This window comes from Cetorhinus maximus, chromosome 2 (assembly GCF_964194155.1).
Source record: "Cetorhinus maximus chromosome 2, sCetMax3.hap1.1, whole genome shotgun sequence".
In the NCBI taxonomy this organism is placed as follows: domain Eukaryota; kingdom Metazoa; phylum Chordata; class Chondrichthyes; order Lamniformes; family Cetorhinidae; genus Cetorhinus; species Cetorhinus maximus.
In genome coordinates, this window is record NC_135880.1 from 196,344,042 (window position 1) to 196,366,166 (window position 22,125).

The window sequence follows — 22,125 nt, forward strand, 5'->3', positions numbered from 1 at the left end:
GATGGAATAAGTACGATAGCAAGAAATGATCTTGGATTGGAAGATGAAGAATCCATATGGGTGGAGGTAAGAAATAACAAGGGGAAGATGACACTGGTGGGAGTAGTCTATAGGCACCTGAACAATAGCTATACTGTAGGACAGAGAACAAATCAGAAGATAATGAGCGCATGTAACAAAGGTAGTACATTAATCATGGGTGACTTTAACCTTCATGTAGATTGGGAAAATCAAATTGACAGAGGTAGCCACAAGCAAGAATTCATAGAATGTATGCGGGACAGTTTCCGAGAACAATATGTTGTGGATCCAACCAGAGATCTGGCTATTTTGGATCTGGTAATGTGTAATGAGGCAGGTTTAATAAATGATCTCAGAATAAAAGATCTCTTAGGAAACAGTGACCATAACTTCGAAGAATTTAGCATTCAGTTTGAGAGTGGGAAACTTGGGTCAGAAACAACTGTGCTAAACTTAAATAAGGGTAATTACAAAGGAATGAGGGCAAAGTTGGCTGAAGTGGACTGGGAAAGGAATTTAGCAGAAAAGATGGTTGATGAACAATGGCAGACTTTTAAGAAAATAGTTCATGGCTCACAACGAAGATATATCCCAGTGAGAAAGATGGATTCGAGGAAGGGGATAAACCAACCACGGTTAACCAAGGGAGTTAAGGATAGTACCAACTTGAAAGAAAAAACATACAACATGGCAAGGATTAGAGCTAAGGCAGAGGATTGGGGAAGTTTTAAAGATCAACAAAAGGTGACCAAAAAAAAAAGAGGGAGAAAATAAACTTTGAGGGTAAACCAGCAAGTAATATAAAAACAGACAGTAAGAGCTTCTTTAAATATATAAAAAGGAAGAGAGAGGCCAAAGTGAACATAGGCCCCTTAGAGAGTGAGGCTGAGGAAATAATAATGGGGAGCCAGGAAATGGAAAAGGAATTGAATAAGTACTTTGCATCAGTCTTCACGGTAGAAGACACTAATAGCATTCCAAAAATACTAAATAATCATGGGGCAAAAGTCAATAGAGAAAAAGTATTAGGAAAACTAATGGGGCTAAAGGCTGATAAGTCCCCTGGACCTGATGAGTTGCATCCTTGGATATTAAAGGAAGTAGCTACTGAGATGCACTGGCAGTAATCCTCAAAGAATCCTTAGGTTCTGGAAAAGTCCCAGAGGATTTGAAAACTGCCAATGTAACACCCTTATTCAAAAAGGGAGGGAGACAAAAAACAGGTAATTTTAGGCCAGTTAGCTTAAAATCTGTAATTGGGAAAATGTTACGGTCTATTATAAAAGATGTAATAGCAGAGCATTTAGAAATGCATAATATAATCAAGCATGGTCAACATGGCTTCATGAAGGAGAAATCATGCCTGACAAATTTATTAGAATTCTTTGAGGAGGTAGTAAGCAGGATAGATAAAGGGGAACCAGTAGATGTAATATATTTGGATTTCCAAAAGGCATTTGATAAGGTAACGCACATAAGACTACTTAATAAGATGAGCCCATGGTGTTGGGGTTAGTATATTAGCATGGATAGAAGATTGGCTAACTAATAGAGGAAGAGAGTTGGGATAAGGGGGGCATTTTCAGGATGGCAACCTGTAGCTAGTGGAGTGCCACAGGGATCAGTGCAGGGGCCACAATTATTTACAATACATATTAATGACTTGGATGAGGGAAGTGAATGTACTATCGCCAAGTTTGTGGATGACACAAAAATAGGTGGGAAGGCAAGTGGTGAGGATGACACAAGGAGTCTACAGAGGGATATAGACAGGTTAAGAGACTGTGCAAAAACTTGGCAGATGGGATATAATGTGGGAAAATGTGAAGTTATGCACTTTGGTAGGAAGAATAGAGGAGCTGAATGTTATTTAAATGGAGAAAGACTGCAGAAAGCTGCAGCATAGAGGGATTCGGGGGTCCTCGTGCATGAATCACAAAAAGCTAGCATACAAGTTCAGCAAATAATAGGGAAGACAAATGGAATGTTCCCTTTATTTCAAAGGGAATGGAGTATAAAAATAGGGAAGTCTTGCTAAAACTATACAAGGCACTGGTTAGACTGCACCTAGAATACTATGAACAGTTTTGGTCCCCTTATCTAAGGAAAGATATACTGGCATTGGGGGCAGTCCAGAGAAGGTTCAGTAGGTTGATCCCAGGTATGGAGGGATTTTCTTATGAGGAGAGGCTGTGTAGGTTGAGCCTGTACTATTGGAGTTTAGAAGAATGAGAGGTGACTTTATTGAAACATATAAGATTCTTAGGGAGCTTGACAAGGTAGATGCTGAGAGGTTGTTTCCCCTTGTGGGAGAGTCTAGGACCAGAGGACATAATCTCAGAGTAAGAGGTCACTCATTTAAGGCAGAGATGAGGAAGAATTTCTTCTCTCAGAGGATAGGTAGTGAATCTATGGAATTATTTACCATGGAGGGCTGTAGAGGCTGGGTTGTTAAGTATATTCAAGGGTGAGATAGACAGATTTTTAATCAGTAAGGGAATCAAGGGCTATGGGGAAAAGGCAGGAAATTGGAACTGAGGATTATCAGATCAGCCAGGATCTCACTGACAGAGCTGACTCAATGGGCCGAATGGCCTACTTCTGCTTTCACGTCTTATGGTCTTATAGAGGCAGATGCTAAATGGTGAGAATTTGATTTGCTGTTTTTGTTGCAGGACTATGAATTATTCAAAGTTCACTTGTGTCTTCGTTATCAGATTACTCACAAACTCGCCATTTTACAACTCCGCACACGTACAGAACTAGTTTGAATATTGAGTTTAGTTATTCAATAGAAACCTAGAGAAAAGTATTTTGTTATGATTTATTATTCTTTGTGCTTTTATTGAGTTACTAACTCTCTCTGGAACCTCCTTCAACTTTATATACCCTCCTACCAATCTTCCAATTGAAGCTTGAGAACCCTTCATCAAAATGAGTTAATCTCTTCCTCATGTTTCATCATGATAACTTGGTTTTCCTGTGCTCAGATGCTGATTGGCCTGTTATGTATTGAAGCATTTTCTGTTTTTAATCTCAAATTTGCAGTGTTTGAAGATTAAGCCCTGGTGATAAACGTAAATGTTCCTAAATGAAGAACTATAGATCTAAGACAGAAAAAAATGAGGAAGAACTTCTCTTAATGATGTGTTTTTCCCCATCTCAGGACATCTCAAAGTGCTTCACCATCAATGAAATAACAACCAGATGATCTGTGCTGGCAATGTTGATTGTGTGATAAACATTGGCCAGCATAACAGAGAGAACTCCCCTCTTCTTCTTTGAATGGTGCCATGGGATCTTTGACATTCACCTGGGAGGGAAGACAACTATAGTTTGGAGTGCTTGAGATGATAAAATGAGGGTCAACATTGAGGCTTTAGCACATAGTCCTTAGTGTTCTAACATAAAACAGACTCTTAAAATGTAGGGTCAAGCCTTCAGTAGACCACGCAGTGAGCTCAGTCAGGGTCGTTGAACAGGCTGCACAAAGAGGCATGAGGGTTAGAACTAAAGTGCCTTGCTGCTCTGTGTGGCACTGATCTATAGAGAGGAGTTGGTACCAGATACAGCCCTAACCCACCTTTAGCTGATCTTAGTTGAGGCTATAATTTCCATCATTGTCCTAGGGCAGAGAGGGCAAAATAGTCAAGATTCCCACTCGTGTTGGAAAGTAGCATGTGTCCATGGGACATGTATGATGTATAGTGTGTGAGCATGTGTTGGTGTCTTTGTGTGATAAAGCCATGCTTTATCTTGAAAATGACTTTAATTATTGGGCTGAAACTACCAGTTTGAGTTTTAAAAGACTGAATCAGCATTCCAGAAACTTAAAACAGCAGCTTCTAAGATGGATGAACATTTATATAACTGTACCTTACACAATCCAAAGCTATTAAAATGAATCCAGCTTGTCTGGAAAAACCCGTCAAAGACAATCACCTTGAAGGAGTGTGAATGGATCATCTCCTGACCCATTCACAAAACACCCAACCTGTGTACTCAAGTGGGTGGGAACTAAGCATTTTCTTCTCCACCGATGCTGCCAGACCTGCTGAGTTTTTCCAGGTAATTCTGTTTTTGTTTTAGACATAACCAGTTCGGACAACAAACTCTGGCTGAGAAAGGAACTCATTCAGCCATTATCTAATCATGTAAAGCATGGACCTAGAATCAACTAGCTATGACCATGTTAGGGCAACTAGCCATCTAACCCCATCTTTTGTGTTTAAGAAACCACTTTTCTCCAGGCCTCAAAAAGAAGCAGAAGAGACACCGAAGAAGTAAGACCCCAGGCTGCATTTTACTGCCCCCATTGACCGTGTTTTTGGTAGGGAGGGGCATTTAAACAAGATTGGGAGCCCACCTCACCATCTTCCCACCCACCTCTGAGCTCACCCCCATAATACCAGCCTACCCACCATATTTAAATGAATACTCAAGGTTCAACTGGGCTTGATATGACAATATGCAGTCGACGCCATAACACAGTTGCCATGGTCAGGCAGCTTTTTTAAAAAGCCTTTTCAAAGGGCAGGAAAAAAGAGGCGGGGGGAGGTGCCCTTTGGATCGTGGGGCAAACCCCCTAAGATAGTACCCCCCCCACTTTCTTCCTATCTGCTTGTTCCATAAAACACACCACACTCCCCTCCCCTCTCTAATCTGCCTAAACCCTCCCGGCCTAAGACGCCAGGCTAACCTGGCTCCAGAGCCCATATCCTTCTTCTTGCTCCTGTTGCAGTCCCAGGAGTGCCCGCCAAGGAGATCTTGGCGCTGCTGGGATTGGCCGGCAGCCCCCGAGGGTGGGACTTGCTCGCAGTGAGGGATGAGAGCCCTACACTGCCCTCAATTTAGGCTGCCTGCAGCCACCCCGTTATGGCTGTGGGGCGGACTAGTGTTGAGCAGATTGGGTCCATGCCTCATTGACTTCCCAGGGGACGACCTGCCTGTGCCCACCACCCCCTTCACCCCCTAACCCCCCCCCACCAATGCCCCACCCCCGCAACCGAGTGTTTCTCTCTCTCTCTCTCTCCATCCAGCTGCTTGTTGTTTGACCAACTACACGTCACAGTCAATGTTTTAAGAATCAACCCAGCAGCTGCTGCCTCCAGAAGAAAAAGATATAAGTCGTCCCTCAACATCTTTAAATCGTCTCGATGCTGAATCCAGGAGGACCATCGAGCTCAGCCTGAAACCATCAAAGTCATCAAACTACAAGATCTGTATACTATTGATTTTTAATGGACTTTAAAAGCTGTTTAATCTATCCTCCCACTTTCTAACTTATGTGTGTGTGTGCACGTGTGTACATATGTGTGTGTGTATTTGTGTATGTGTGTGCATGTGTGTATATCTGTGTGTGTGTGTATTTGTGTATGTGTGTACATGTGTGTATATCTGTGTGTGTGCGTATTTGTGTATGCATGTGCATGTGTGTATATCTGTGTGTGTGCGTATTTGTGTATGCATGTGCATGTGTGTATATCTGTGTGTGTGAGAACCCTTGAATGCAAATGTGTGAGAGAGTTGAAGATTTTTGTGTTATTTTATTTAGACCTGGCATTAACTACAATAAATACTATTTATTTTCTTCTTAAAAACTTCCAAGGAAGCCAGTCTGTCTATGTCTTTTACAGTCACGGCACATAAACACTCACTGAATTGAGAAACACATCCTTTTAAAAAAAAACCTGTTGTAGTCAAACGAGGAGTGGGAAAAGAGGGGAGCCATTCGACCCCTCCTCACCTGATCACAACAGTATTGTGTATGTATATGGCACGTTTGTATAGGTACGTATTGTGTTGATATGTGATTATGACCTGTGTCTGTGTCTGTTTATTTATATAGTGCCTGGGTTTGCATTTGTATCTGTATGGTGTTAGTGTGTGCATGTATGGTGTTGGTGCATCTTTGTATGGAATTAGTGTGTGCTTCTATGGTGTTGGTGTGTGTTTGCATGTTGTTTGTGTGTGTGTATGTGTGTGCTTGTGCTGTGTGGACTTCAGGTGAGGACAGGCCAGCTAGCCGGTCAGTGTTTAGCATCTTCGCTCTTACATGAAGAACAGCCACTTGGCAAGCACACAGAGATCTCTCGGCAACTGTGAACTTCCCCAAACAAGACTCAAGAGAGTCAGTGCCAGATTTCAAGAGGTGGTGGGGGAAGGTGGGGGGTGGTGGGGGGTGGGGGGCACAGGAGGCCTGGGCAGCAGTGGGGAGTTAAGGAAAGAAGATTAAGATAATAAGGGTATGAACCCAGCTGTAAGTATCCTCACACTTAGTTTGGAGCTCATTTGGAAACATGAAAGATATAGTGTGCTGCTCTTCCCACTAGCCCTCCTGTTTAGAGAGCAGTACATTATATAGAGTATTACAGAATGTGAAGGGAAAGGTATAAATAAGGAAGATATGAGAGCGATCTCTTTATTAGCCTGTCATACTAAATACAACACACGGACAAAGCAGCTCAATATACCTTTGAGTGAGTAGAGCTTCCCATAGTAAAAGGTGCTGAAAGATATTGACATCTGGCCTACCCTGAGCTTATAACTTTCGAGCTGGATGTAAACGTCTGCTGAAAGGAAATGACAGGACCTGCAGCCCTGTAATCAGGAGCCTGCTCCTGAGAGATGTCCTTGAATGAAAAGGCTTTAATCCATCAACTCAACACGAGAGGCTTCCAGAGAAGAGCCTTTTAAAAGTATTCAGTATTAAGATTATCACACCCAACAAAGAACAATTACAAAAAGATATGAAAGCCAGATGTTTAGAAAAAATGGCTAGGGCAGATTTTCATGTACAGGTATTCAGGACACTCAGCCATGCAATTCCTGTGAGTCTTACCTTGCAAAAGGGTAAAGTGTAAATATAAAGAAAGAAAGACCAGTGTTTCCACAGTGCCGTTCACAGCCTCAGGATGTCTCAAAATGCTTTACAATTATTTGAGGACTCTTCACGTGTAGCCATTGTTGTAATGTAGAAATGCAGCAGCCATTTTGTACATTTTGAGTTTGAGTTTTTAACAAACTCCCTCAAACAGCAATGCGATAATGACCAGATAATCTGTTTTAGTGAAGTCGGTTGAGGGATAAATATTGGCCAGTACACTGGGAAGAACTGCCCTGTTCTTCTTTGAGACAGTGCCCTGGAATCTTTCACATCCACCTGTGAGGGCAGAAGGAGCCTCGATTTAACTTCTCAGAGCCGACAGTATCACTCTCTCACTATTCACCGGAGTGTCAGTCTAGGTTTTCAGTTTGGGTCCTTGGGCTTGGAGGCGGGAAGGGCATTTAATTAGGCGGGATGGTGGTGTACCGGAACCCCGCCACCTTCCCGGTTCTTCCAGAAATAAGTTCTGGGTGAGAAGGCCCATCGTTGACTCACCATCAATTAAGGCCCTTGGGTGGCCAATTAGTAACCCCATGCTCTTATTGGTTGGCAGCTCTGAGTAGACAAGACTTCTGTTCCCAGGATTTTAACTCCAGAGGAGGGCCCACCATTGCCTAATTGGCGTATGGTTTGGCGGGCCTACCTGAATAGAGGCAGCCCAAGGCTCTCGCCAAATCTCCAGCTAGCAGACAAGACCCCCAGCACCTCAGCAAGATTGCCCCAATGCTGCGGGACTTAAACCCACAACCTCTGATTCCGAGACATGTGTGCTAACACTGAGCCACAGTTGGCACTTGTAGCAGGGAGCTGTACAACAGCAAAGGGCACTGGAATGGGCCAGGATGGGAACAGAGTCCAGAAAATAGATACGTCTACCATTTTCTTATTAACCGTTCAGACTGTTGAATCCAGTTGCAGATACGGCCATTGTTTAGCAAGTGCATTTTAAAGCTTTGTGCATTTTAAGTGTCTGCCTGGAGGGTGTTAGAAGATTTAAATGTGAATTGATTTGCTGACAGATTAATTTAAAGTGATTATACGATGCTCACAGCAGCTGATGTTAAGCAACTCGAGTTGGTTAATGGAGTTTCTTTAAAGGACTCCAAACAAGAGACAGTTACAGACACACTCACACAGACGTACACATACAGGTCAGAACAATCAAAGATAGTTACTCACAGAGAGATAAGGTTCAGAGAGACTCACACACACACACGCACACACAAACATACAGTCAGAGGATACTTCATACAAAGGGCAACATTTTGAGGTTGTCGGGCGGGTGCAGTCGGTGGGGCCAGGAACAGCCGGGAAACGGCCACCTACCCACGATCGACCCCTGTCTGCGATTTCACGCTGGCGGGGCAATTAAGGCCCACCCAGCGTGAAACGCGTCTCCTGACTGGTCAGGCAGGGGCGGGCGGGGGCAGGTGCCTGTCAGCTGCTGGGTCCAATGGTGACCTGGTGCCCAGTTTAAAAACGGCCCAGGCAACCCCTGGAAGGCTGCCACGGAAGAATGTCTCCTCTGTGTCCTCAATGTTCAAGTTATGAAGCCGAGTGCGACTGGGCACGTCAGGTGGGAGGACAGGTCGGGTGGGCTCAGCCCCCCTCCCCGCTTTTCCAATGAGTGCCTTGCAGTCCTCCTAGAGGAGGTGACTGCCTGGAGGGACAACCTTGTCCCCAGAGGTGGGAGTAGGAAGCTACCACACCTCACAAAGAGGGCATGGGAGGAGGTGGCAGCACTGGTTAGCAACCATGATGTGGTGCAGCGCACATGAGTGCAGTGCAGGAAGAGGTTTAATGACCTGCAGCACTCAGTAAGGGTGAGTACCGTGTTGGCATGGGTCAGTGTGCAGAAGTGTTAAGGTGTGGCCATCGCCCCGTGGAGCTCAGGGGTGCTAGAATCCTCTGTTCTTTCAGGAGAAGACAAGCCATAACCAATTGGAGAGCTCAGGGACAGACACCCGCCCTACCCATTGTTGCTCATCAGGTTCGAGCCGGGCGCCCTTGAGCTGGAGCAACCAGGTGGGGAGGGGCGGGGCTGCCAGATGAAGGTAAAAGGGCAGCGCACAGAGGTGAGAGTTTCAGATTGTGCAACCATTCTAGTGTAGTCTCTTCATTGATGGGAGCCTCAAAACTGGAGTTCCCATTGATCATTAAAAGATAATGGCACCGTGATGCAGGTCTCCATTGTTCATTACCAGGGGGCCTGGCCTGCACAGTGACAGTGTGATGACTTTAACTAATGACATGTCCTTGTTCTCCCTTAGATTCGCCAGCATGCAGTCACTCTCTGGACCCCAAAAGGCCACTCCTGACGCCAGAGGACCACTGGGCTTCATTTGCACCCGCGTCACACCCACTCTCTGACCCAGGCATCGGTGCAGCTACCAACACCTCGTTCGGCATTAAATCGGCGGCTAGATTGTTGGTGCACATTGGTGAGGACACTTTACAGTTGCTTGAGGTACAAGCAGAGGCAGAGTGTGCCCAGGGTGCCGGCAGCCAGAGGACTGCTGGGGACCAGGATGATGCTTAGTCAAAGGCAGATGATGAGCCTCTGGAGTTGTCCATTATGCGGCAGTTGCTGGATGTCCAGCAGGATGTGTGAGTGGAAATCCATTAGGGTCTGCGTGCCATGGTCTCCATTGTGGAGGAGTCCCTGCGGAGTGTGAGCACTGAGTTGACCCTTATAGCCGAGCGCACTGCCTCCTGCATCGAGAGTGTGGTGACTCTCATGGAGATGCAACTTCAGGAACAGAATGAGGGTTTCTGGGGTTGCTCTCGGACCTGCAAGCCCTCACACAGTCATTGACCTCAGGTGGTCAGTGTCAGTGAGGGAGATGGATGAGGCACCCAGTATCCCAGCCAGGTGTCCGTCCACCAATGGTGAGCAGGGAGGTCCAGAGCGACCTCACATTGGTGCACGAGCTGCTTGTCATCTCTGCGGGCTCCTCTCAGGGCGCTCCGGATGATGGCAGCAGCTCCTCCCCTCCTCTGCCAGTGATTATGGCACGTGATGAAACTGCAATGACTGGGGAGATACCAGCCGTGGCACTGGCCGCTCCCTCCCAGGCGGGGCCAGCACAGGCTCCACGGGCCAGAGGACGACCGCCAAGGTTATCAAGGCGAAGAAGACAGCAGAGTCAGCAGCTGCCTCCAATGCCGGTGCCAGTGAAGGGTGGTGTGGGCAGGGCACCAAGACGTAGCACTCGGAAACGTAAGTTAAAGGCACCATGAGCACAAGAGGGACAGTTCACAGGTGATTCTTTTATTCATTTATGTTTGGTTTATATATCTGCTGGTGTTGACATCAACACCAGTAACAGTAATGTCATTATACATTAAATGTGACAATAACATTAAATTTGCTTTGGTTCTCATGGCCTGAGTATGCTTCACCTTTTTTCTTTCTGGTGTAGGGTACGGCAGTATGTAATGCTGGACGTGAGTGGCTGGATACTTTATTGCTCAGGCACTGAATGGACTTTGGGTGCAAATGAAAGGGTCATTTCAGACATCCTGGATGGAGGCAGCAGCCCTGGCATGAGGTGGAAGCAGATCTTTGGCAGCCTAATTGATGGAGAGTTGGAGCAAGGTGTCCCTGGTGTTCCAGCCTCCCTGGAGGTTACCGAGGTCTGCCCCCACGCCCTCAGCATTCTCCTCACCATGCTCCTCTTCTGACTCACTACTGGATTCATCCTCTGTGGCTTGTGGAGCTGCCTCAAGATCCTCTTCCTCCAGTGGGTTCCCCCCTTGCCTGTCCCAGATTGTGGAGAGCGCAGAATGCAACCACAATCAGTGACACCCGCTCTGGGGGGTTTTGTAGTGCTCGCCATGTACAGTCCAGGCATTGGTAGAGCATCTGAGAAGGCCTATGGTCCTCTCTAACACTGCCCTTGGGGAGCCATGACTCCTATTGTAACACTGCTCTGAGTCTGTTCTTGGGTGGTGGAGAGGCATCATGAGCCATTTTTTCAACAGATAGCCCTAGTCACCCAGCAGCCACCCATCCATTCGTGCTGGAGCACTGAAGAGCCTCGGCACCTGGGAGTGTCTGAGGATGTAGGCGTCATGGGAGCTGCCTGGGTGCCTTGCACAGACTTGCGGAATCTGCATCCTGTGGTCACACACTATCTGCACGTTCATGGAGTGGAAGCCCTTCCTGTTGACGAAGGTACCGGGCTCACCTGCTGGCGCCTTGATGGCCGCATGTGTACAGTCTATAGCACCCTGGATGCAGGGGAACTCAGCAATCACTGCAAAGCCTCTGGCTCGCTCAGCCTGGCTGGCCTCATCTGTACGGTAAAGAATAGAGGTCAGTACCCACCTGAACAGAGCTTCTGTCACCAGCTAAAGACATAGGAGCAGAAATTAGGCCATTCGGCCTATCGAGTCTGCTTGACGCAACTGTGGACTACTGATTGGGAGACTCCACACACATCCCCCACTGAGCATTGGAAAGAGCTGGAGGCATAGAAGTCGAGGGCCACTGTGACCTTCAGAGCCACTGACATGGGGTGTCCACCCACACAGTAGGAGCTGATCTCAGGCCCAATCATCTGACAGATGGAGGCCACGGTCTCCCTGGAGAGGCAGGGCCTCTTTCGGCATTGCACCTCAGACATATTGAGGTAGCTGCATCGCCGCCTGTAAACCCTGGCAGCAGGATAGTGGCGTTTTCTGCGGCCCCTTCCACTTTGGACTTCCTGCTGGTCCTGCACCCCTTGTGCCTGCACTTCTCCTCCCACAGGTCCCTCCCCTGAAGCTGCATTGGGCCACCTGGTCTCCTCTCCCTTCTGCCCCTCTCTTCCTCCTCAGAGGAGGTGCCACCAGCGGAGACCACAATCCCCATTAACAGGATAACGGAAGGCTGTCTGATACCTGGAAAGGTCCAAACAGTCTGAATCCTCCAGGAATTATCCTTTTTATCCAGCCCTTGAATGAGGTTTAACCAATTGTCAGCTGCCCAGCTGCCTGTTTTGCCCGTGCGATGAGCGCAAAGTTGCATGGGAATGTAAAATACAGCTTAATTGCCTTTTTAATGGCCTTAACTAGCCTCGTAATTGATGGTGGGCTTGGCTCCGATTCCCGCTGGCCATCGAATCAGATAGACGCACAGGCACAGAATAACAGCCGGAGACAGAAAGACATCTACTCAAAGAGATAGATGCAGAGAGACAGACACAAACAAACACACACGAGCACACACACACGTCTACACAGGCAAACAACCAGAGACACCTATTCACAGAGAGATAGATTCAGGCAGACATGGACACACACAGCCAAACAGCCATAGACATCTACTCACATAGAGATAGCTACAGAGTGATAGACAAAGGGCTGAATTTTCCCTCAGTTCCAAGGCAGGAAACAGAGGTCAGCACAGTTCCCAGATCCTGACCTCAAACCCGCCCCAGGGGGGAAGCAGTCGCTCATTGGGATTTTCACGGGGCATCCCCTTAATTGGCATGGAGACAGATCCTCTGTCCAATTAAGGATGGCAGGAGGACTCTTGAAGCTGGAGTCAGTTTCCAAAGAAGAGGAACTAATGGATGCCGTACTGAGATACGTCCAGGCTATCGGAGGGGCCGGCAAGCCTCAGCATGGGGAGTGAAGGGGGTTGGTGTGGGGGCTGGGTTTGAGACGCCAGTGGGAGAAGGTTAAAATAGTTCGAGAGGAACAGCAGGCTGGAATGGAAAGTAAGTAAGAGAGAGGGAGCTTCAACATGGAGACATCCTCTCTCCAACATTTTCCAAATCTTTAATCACAAATTGGATTAAGCAGCCAGGCCACCACTGTGGGGAGTGGAGAGTGTGAGGGGCAGGGAGGGGAGTTGGGACAGATGCGCAGAGCTCCTCCACAGATCGGCATGTGGCTACAGTTACACCCAGGCAGGTAGAGCAGGCCTGGAGCCCTGCCCCCCAGCCCATGGCCTGCTGCTGGGTGCCCACCTCCAGAAGCTAAAATGGTCCCCTGCTGCCGACGCGGAACCTGGAGGGTGACTGGCAAATTCCCGTACGTTTCCTTTAATTGGCCCCAATTAAATGTGTGGGTAGGTGGCCCTTTGGCTCTGATCCTGCCTCCAGGAAAAAGGCCTGGGGGGGCACAATGGAGCCATGGAACCCGTGGAGCGCATTTTTGGCCCTGCCCATCTCTGATTCCGGCCCCCAGTAGGGGCCAAACATCCAGAGCAGAGAAACACAGACACACATCCATGAGAGTATTGGTAACAGTGACCAACAATAGATGAGCACAGATATCCGGGAGGATTGTGGGATTGGAGGGTGAGGCCATGCAGGACTTGAAAATAAAGATGATGGGCAGGATTTTTCAGATGGTGGGGTTTCCTATCCAGCCACCCAAAGAGTCAGCTGTCCCATTCAGTGAGGCGTCAATTGGCTAAGGGTGAGACTTACACCCCAATCTGGGGAGGAAGTCCCATGTTAGAGTGTTGCTGGCCAATCCGATTGGTCAGCAGTCCTATAGTCACAGCAGCGCCAGGTTCACAAGGTGGCCATTGCTGGAATTACAGTCAGTTTCCAAAGAAGAGGAACTAATGGAGGCCGGACTGAGGTATGTCCAGGTTATCGGAGGGGCCGGCAGGCCTCAGCCTGGGGAGTGAAGGGGGTTAGTGTGGGGGCCGGGTTTGAGAGGCCAGTGGGAGAAGGTTAAAATACGGTATGACCTTGGGCCTCCAGTGTGAACAGGGGACCCCAAAGGACCTTCCTTGCCCGACACCAGTCCATGCAGCTAAAGCTACCAAGCTACACACCTGATGTGGGCCTCCCCCCAGCTGCGGGTGAAATAGCGGCGGGGGCGGGATGAGGTATTTAAGTGGCCACTTAAGGGCCTCAATAGGCCCAAGGGTGATCGGGCTGCCCAATGCCTCTGTTGCCCCCATCAAACGAGATAAAGGTCAGGCGGGCAGGTAAGTAGCAGGGATGCCGCTTGCTGTAGGCTGCCTTCAAACCCTGTAAAACTGTAAAATTTCACCCAAGAATTTTTAAGTTGAGGTATTGTTTGACTGGATGCCAATTATTGAGCACAGGGGTGATGGGTGAACAGGTCCTGGTGTGAGTTGGGACAGGGGCAGCAGCGTTTTAGGATGAACTCGAGTTTACAGAGGGTAGGATGCAGAACACCTCTTTTATTGTAGCTGATTCCATCACAGCACCACACGTTTTTAAAAAAGGCATCTTATGTCAAGTGATAAGAGTTCCAGTGCCTTTTTAAAGGAGTAATTCCGCAAGCGGAGTGAGAGGGTGGGTGAGTGCCCACTGCCGTTTCACACTTGGCACCTGGGTCTGCTCCAGTTGGGAGGGGAATGGAAGCTTCCTGCCTCTTGACAGCTATAAGGGTCCAAAGTGAAATGATTTGGGTTCAGTGCCAACTCGGTTCCTAGTGGTGTGGCACCAGAATACAAAACTTGCTACTTTGGCATAAATTGCAAACTTATTCAAGAGTTGCCGCAAAGCCAGTTGCGTCCAGGAAATAAAAATGTCACCCTGCCGCAGAGTTCTTTTGAGCTTGGGGCTGGTCTGGAATGGTTGGAGGGAGAATCCAACAACTCATTTATATAATAGAGCAGCTTCCGTACAAATTTGCAGCATTTATAGCTCAGGATGAAATGTATGGTGAAGGTATCAATGCGAATTTAAAGCAGCCTGTACTTAGTACAAAGTCACATTTCATTCTGGCCACAGACCATATTATCGACAGAGTATTCATACATGTCTGCATTGATGAAACAGATGAGTGGAAGACCTTCCATGTACTTTGAGGTTCGAAATAGATTTACTTTGAGCTCCCAACAGTCTTTCCTGTAGTGATATCTGTTCCAGAGGTGGGGCCATGTCCTCATTCTCTCCGCAATGCATTTTATTTGTGCAAAAGATGGTGCTGCTTGATATATATAAAAAAAAGTCTCACAGAAACCAATCAAACAGACTGTCACACACTGCCCCACCTACAGTCACCTAAAGAGCACAGCAAGCAATAAGCATCTATGCGTGAGAGCTGAGAGGCAGCAAATAAGGAGAGGATGTGCAGCAGTGTCAGGTGTTAGAATGTGATGCTGATCAGCGGAGGCTTTGGGTTAATGAAGCTATAGATTTGAAGATAGTCCCTCTTTGAGTCAGGATCCTCTGGGCATTCAAAAATCCTGCTCCCACAACACAAAACAAATCCCACACTGTGAATGACAGTATTGAGTTGCTGTGTGTGGTTACAATGTACAATTAACATCCCTGTGTTACTTGCTGCCCAATAGCTAAATTAGTACCTGAGGACATTTGCTGATGGTTGTATAGGCAGATTAGTTATATGAAAGATGTTGGCAGACAGATGGGAGTCCACTCTGATTATATCTGTTAACAAGAAACATGGCTCAGGAGCCCTCCAGATGATTGTGGGTACATTCTCTGCACGGTGCATAGTGACTCCTAATGACCAGGGCCCAGAGTCAGTCCCTGGCCTGTGCCGAGTGAAGCAGGGCAGCCTCAGGCCCAGGACACCAGAATATCAAGATAGATTAAACCCAGCCTCACTCTGCTCTGTAAATCTGGTGGATAAAAGAAAGGGCACATTGCTGTACAATTTCTCATTGTGTTGTTTCCAGAAGTGGCTGGTTGGTTTGGCAGCTATTACCCTCGTGTTGGATAAGCTGTCTCTTTGTTGTGCTGAGGCAGCGCATCCTAAGTGATTGAAATCTACGTCCATCCATTTTTTAAAAACCCTAAACATCTCATCTTGCTTAAGATATACAGGAGCAGGTAGCACAGGAGCAAGCCAAATCTCTCAACTGCCTATGTAGGAGTCAGGTTTGGCGCTTGGGGTGGCAGTGTGATGTGGAGTCTCTCGGGATTGATAACACAGAGATATACGCTTCATGATGTGCAATCGCTACTTTGTGCATCTGTACCAACTTATTTTCACTTTGCTAAAGCAATCATGCCTGCCTGAATAGGGAGAGGAGTTTGAAATATTCCTCAAGTGATTGTCATGATATTCTAGTTATTTCAGCATGGTCCTGAATTAATTCACAGCCCAATTCACAAGCCTGCACTCCTGAACAACCTCTGCACCAGGGCTCCTGAACATATATGGCTTTGATTTTTAGCCCTGGCTGGGGCCCAAGATAGCCCCACCAGCTGGCTCACTGGTTCCTAGCTCCGTCCTGCCCCCTAGGCCACCTTTGTGGAGGTGGGATTGGGAAGGGAGAGCGGGGTAACTAATCCGCCTCTTTAAGGGCTATTTATGAACAATTAAAGGTGGTGAACTGGTATTTCCAAGGTTCCCACAAGTGGCAGGGATCAGTTCAGTTGTCTGCATGCAGCTTCCTGTCTGGCAGACCTGATTGGGGGAGAGAGGGGGTCCAGCGCTGCAAGGCCCCTCTCTACCTACTTGAGTGCAGCAATAGCCGCAGGAAGGAGCACCCTCTCCACCCCCACTCTCCCACCCCCACCCATACACACACACACACACACACATACTGGTGGCCTGGCTGCAAAAGCCATTTTCAAATTTAAACTCAAGGGTGACCCCCTCCCTTACTCACCTTGCATTGCAGCCTGCTGCTCCGTTCAGGCGGGAAGGCCTCTGAATGGCCCTTCAGCTTCAAGCATCCAAACACCATTCTTAATTGGATGGTGAGCCTATTCTCTGGCCATTGGTTGGCCAAATTGGGGAAAATAACTGAGTGACTGTTTCCCTCTCAGTGTGGGCTTCTGGCCCCCATCTACACCTGTCGGAGGGGTACAGAATCCTACAGAGAACATCCTGCCCCTGGAAACATATCCCTATGTTGGCTACACTGAGAAGCAGTGCAAAATCGAGAGAGGCTAGTGTGCCATTCAAACTAGTCTGCACTACTTATAGTCAGCCTGCACCTGTTAAAAGGGGAGGTACATTTTACCTGGACTGGGTGCTGGAAGTTATTCTAGAAGTCAGTTTGACCTTAAGGAATGGCCCAACATGACAGAGAGCAGGCTCTGAGGTTTTCTGACACACCACTGGAGGCTTTGATGTGGGAAATGGACAGCCGGTGGGGGGAGGAGGTGCTCTATTTCCAGGAGGCCAGGAGGTCTCCCAATCAAACTCCGAGAAGGCAATGGGAGCAGATAGCCACGCAGGTCAATGCCAGCAGTGTAGTCCTGTGAGGCTGGATGCAGTGCTAAAAGAAGTTCAATGACTTCACATGAGCTATCAAGGTCAGCAAATTCATGCTCAAATGCCATATCCTACCAACTGCATCAGTAACCTTAGCCACTGCTCAATTCACCACAACTCTTTCACTCTCCTACCAACAATCTCTAACAACTATGGCTCACCCCTCACATTCATATGCTTCACTTCACCCTCATGCATTGACACTGCTGTAGGCCTCAATCCCACATCTCACCGCTTGCCACTTATTCAACTATGGACGCCACATCACCCAAACACATTGCATCACACTCACTGATATGCTTCCCTCTCCCTTGTAGGATAAGGTGGTGTATAACTGGAGGCAACAGCAGCTAGCCAGTGGGGGACAGACACAGCTACATGTCCTCACCCCAGCGGAGGCCTTCCATGATTGGAGTAGCCATGACTGAGGCCATGGTCTGTGGGGGTGCAGGGGGAGAGCTGGAACCATCGAAGATGCTGGTATGCCTAAACCACTGTCCAACATCTCAATTCCCCCCTCATCCCACAATCTCTTTTATTTTACAAGCTACAGTTGGTGTAAGTATGCACCTCTCGTTTCTGCCCCCACCGCTCATCACATCACTGCTCTTTCGGCTTTCTCCTTTCAGATACCCAGGAACAGCAACCTGGCTAGGCAGTGATGCAGGAGCTAGAAGTGAAGAGGAAGAGGTGATGAAGAGACACCATCGCTCACAGCCACCAGCTCAGGCACTGACACTGCACTTGCATTAGAGGCTATCTCAGGGATGGCAGCTGCAAGTGGAGAGACATTGGGCTTGAGTGGCCTGCAGCCAATATGGAGGGGAAAAGGGCAGCCGCGTGCCAGCTTGCCAGAGGGCAAGGTTACACATGAATTCTGCTGCAGGAGACTCAGATGATGACGGTGAAGGGACAGCCTTCAGGGAAATGCTGAGGATGATGTACACGGAAATGCTTGGTGCATTGGCAGACCTGCTAGAGAGCCTGCAGTCACCGTCAAGGAGCATGAAGGAGTCAAGCATCAACCTTGTACAGGGATTTGTGCAGGGCTCGGAGCTCGTCCTATCCAGGCTGAACGTGTGAAATAGAAGCAGGAGCAAGCCGTTTGGCCCATCAAGCCTGCTCTACCATTTAATAAGATCATGGCTCATCAGATTGTGGCCTTAACTCCACTTTCCTGCCTGACCCACCATAATCCTGGACCCCATTGTCAATCAAAATTCTATCTAATTTAGGCTTGAATATATTTAATGGCTCTGCCTCCACTGCTCTCTGTGGAAGAGAATCCCAAACACTAATGACCCGCTGAGAGGAGAAATTCCTCCTCATCTCCATCTTAAATGGGACATCCCTTATTTATAAACTGTGCCCCAAGTTCAGATTCTTCCACAAGGGGAAATATCCTCTCAGCATCCATCCTGTCAAGACCCCTCAGAACCTTATATGTTTCAATTAGGTTAATTCTTCTAAACTCCAATGACCTTAACTCTGTCACTGGGCAGACAATACGCTTACAGGACTCACACTCTCACTTCTGAGAACTGCATCTAACCCCCTAACTATACTGTTCCCTTTCACAACTACATTCCTTTTTAACTCCCCCCATTTGAATAGCTCCCTGCACCATTGTGCCAGGGTGAGTTTGCACATCCTTCCTCCCTGCTCTCGTCCACACAAGCTGCACGAACCTCGAACCTGTTGGACAATGGCAAGAGCTGAGTCTCCTCCAGTGCTACCTTCTGGATACCCTGTACCATTAAATTTTGAGACTAATCCCAGGCATTTCACAACTAATTCTACATGGAGCGTGTTCTGTTGTTAGCAAGCTCCCAATGCTGGCATGTAAAGCATGAAGAAATCAAGCTCTTCGTCTCCAACTCATCCTCGCTCCCAAGTGTGGCTGTCGGAAATCACACTGTAATTTGAAAGCTTTCCTCACATTGACTTTCCAGCAGGGACTGATGTTGCAGAGAGGCCCAGGAGGGTCGATGTTCAAAAGGCACTTGCCTCAACTTGGCTCCACTTGCATTTTGGAGCCTACAAATCTGCCTGAAAATAAATAATGGCTACCATTCAGCTCTAAAAGAGCATGTTTAAAACGGAACACTCCTGCCGCACCACAAGGAGAACAAATATTAAAAGCTCAGTCACGGAGAAATCATCATTTTCTACCCGTCCAAAAACAAAATCAATATTCTTTTGATCTAGTGATTCTCGTTGGTTCTTTCTGAAAATGGAATCTCTTCCATTTATAGCAAACCAGCAGCTTTGTGATACAAATATTGCGTCACACGCAACATTAATTGGGTGGCGCACATGCCTTTGAGGGTACTGAGGCACATTTTAGAAGGGTGTTTATAAAATGGCTCCAGCAGCACTTGCCTGTGACTTATTCTGATTGCTCGTCGACTAAGCTCTGAATCTCTCAGTCCAGACCAGCAATACAGCAGGCATTGGCGAAGGATGACAATTAATGTCACAAAGCTACATATGCCTTGCTTTAATGTTATGATCCAGGGGAGACTTTCCCATAATATAAAACAGAGCGCTAGAGACATTATAAAATAATGAAGTTGCACGGTCACTGCAAAGAGGGGCCAGAGGTCGGGGATTCATGATACCAATACCACCTGGCTTGCCTCTCACATTTCAACATGCTGTGTTAAAAACCTGCCCCGATCTGATAAAATGCTAATGAGCAGCCAGCACAGGAGGTCTGAATCACCGATTATCAATATTCCAGTTTATCTCACAGCCTTCTCCCACTTCAAAGAAACCAGAGAAAAAAAATTGACAAGAGTGGCCTCCGTGTGTATGACAAAAAACCCCCCCCCTCAAATTTCTGGTCAAAGATGGTTACAGTGCGATAAGGAAGATTAGAATGTGGTGCACAGGAAATTAAGGTGACACAAGGAAGAGTGCCCTTTGAAGACAGACAGTGCTGTCAGATCAGATTGAATCTTTTAGGATGAATACTCTCACAGACCTTGAGCAGCTAAGTGAGCTTCGAAAGGTCAGGATTTCACTGTTTACCAATAACGCTGTTTAGTCCTATTTCTCCACGCAGTCCTTTGTTCATATTTTTCTGTTCTATGCCTCCTCTTTCAACTTGAAGGGACAGAGCCTAAGGGCAGCAGTCTAACCATCCATGAATTTCTCCAATCTCTCTCACTGTGTGGCGCCCTGGGCCGCTCTAGTTTTGTCTGTTGTAAGTCAGCAGAGGCCAGGTGCCCAAATGCACACTGCACAAAAGCAACATTTCTCTCTAAGTGAAGTCAACATCTAAGGAAAAGGCTCCTTGTGATTTGGGAGTGCATCTCCAGAACGCGTTTGGTACTGGACTCACAATCCAATGGTTTAGAGTTCTAATCCCATTACTTCAAGTTGTGTCGGTAAATTCAATATATCCAGGGTTACATTCGCTGGGATTTAGGATGATTCAAATCAAGTTTTTACAATATTAGGGGGAACTGACAGGGTCAATTGAGAGAAAATATTCCTGCTGGTTGGAGAATCTCAGGCTAGGGGCACATAGTCTAAAAATTATAGCCAAATCTAAGTGAAGTTAAGAAACATTGCCACACACAAAGTGTGGAAAAAGTTTGGAATTCTATCTTCCACAAATGGCAGTTGATGTTGAGGCATTGTTAATTTTAAATCTGAGTTTGATAGATTTTTGTTAAGTAAAGATATTGAGGGATATGAGGCAAAGGAGCTAGATTGCATATCAGCCATGACCTCATTGAATGGCAGAACAGACTCGAGGGGCTGAATGGCCTACTCCTGTTCCTATGTTCCTAGATACTTCGTGGTCAGAGACAGGTCAAAATTATCATAAAGCCTGCTGATTTGTCAAAAAACCCAATAATTCACTAATGTCCTTCAGGGAAGGGGACCTGGCACCACTGTGACGTCTAAACTAAATGTGGCTCTAGTCCATTTCTGTGGGTCTGGTTCCTAATGCCTTCTGAAGCAGTGTGGCAAGCCACTATAAAGTGCTTTGAAACACAGAAGAAGGCCTACCACCATCTTCTCAGGGAAACTTTAAGCTACCAACCTTGACTTAAGTGTTCAAGGCCCACTATAGACTTGAGCACATAACTAATCTGACACTTCAGTAAAGTACTGAGGGAGAGGTTTTGCTTTTGGGATGAAATATTGCACCAGGCTCTCTCTTCTCTCTCAGCTAGACATTAAAGATCCCATGGCACTATTGGGAGAAAAGCGGGGAAAGTAATCAGGCCAACACTTATACTTTGATCAACATCACTAAGAACAAATTATCTAGTCATTTATCTCATTGCTGTTCGCAGGGCTTTGCAGTACACAGATTGGCTTCTATGTTTCCCTACATTACAACAGGGGTGACATTTTGAAAACAACTCCCTGAATATGAAGTTCTCTGGGAAGTTCTGAGGTCATGCGGGATGCTAAGTAAATGCAAGTTTGTTCTTCCTTTCCTCAACTGGGGCCGGCTAACACCCAGCACCTCCCACATACCCAGACCGAATCAAAAACCGAATGAATGAAGCTCTTGAGATATAATGATGAAAGAAAAGGGAGCTGAAATAGGGCCCCTGAAATGGAGTTTTTACAATGGAAAGGAAATATGGGAACTGCAATCCATCTTTGCAATTCGAGGATTAGATTCCAGTCGGATGAATTCACTTTTCCTGGGCGCTACTCTGCCTTGATTCGCTCAGGAAAAGCCTTATTGAGCATCCTTCCAGAATGCTGCACAGCTGCTTCCCAGAAAGTTACTCCAGATGTTAATCTCCGATTGTCAATAATAAACGTAAGTAAGAACATACGTGGTGAGTGGGATTTGAATGCAGTCTGCCAGCCCAAGGTTCAGCTCTCTACTATTGGAGCTAATGGGCATCATAAGAGGCACGGGCTTTAACTGGAATGCACCAGATCTAGGATGAACACACAAATGCTGCAATTAATTCTGTAGCATTTGGATTACCGAAAGACAAGTCAAACCAGAGCGCACAAAAGTCATCTTTTCCCATTAGATGCACCCAAGATGCTTCTGAAACAAG

At 47.0% G+C, this 22,125-nt stretch overlaps 1 protein-coding gene across 4 annotated transcripts in view; it reads right to left on the reverse strand.

The window, feature by feature from the left end:
* Window positions 1-22,125, reverse strand: part of robo3 (roundabout, axon guidance receptor, homolog 3 (Drosophila)) — a 554,342-nt gene that overhangs the window by 139,588 nt on the left and 392,629 nt on the right. The gene's annotated exons all lie outside the window — the stretch shown is intronic.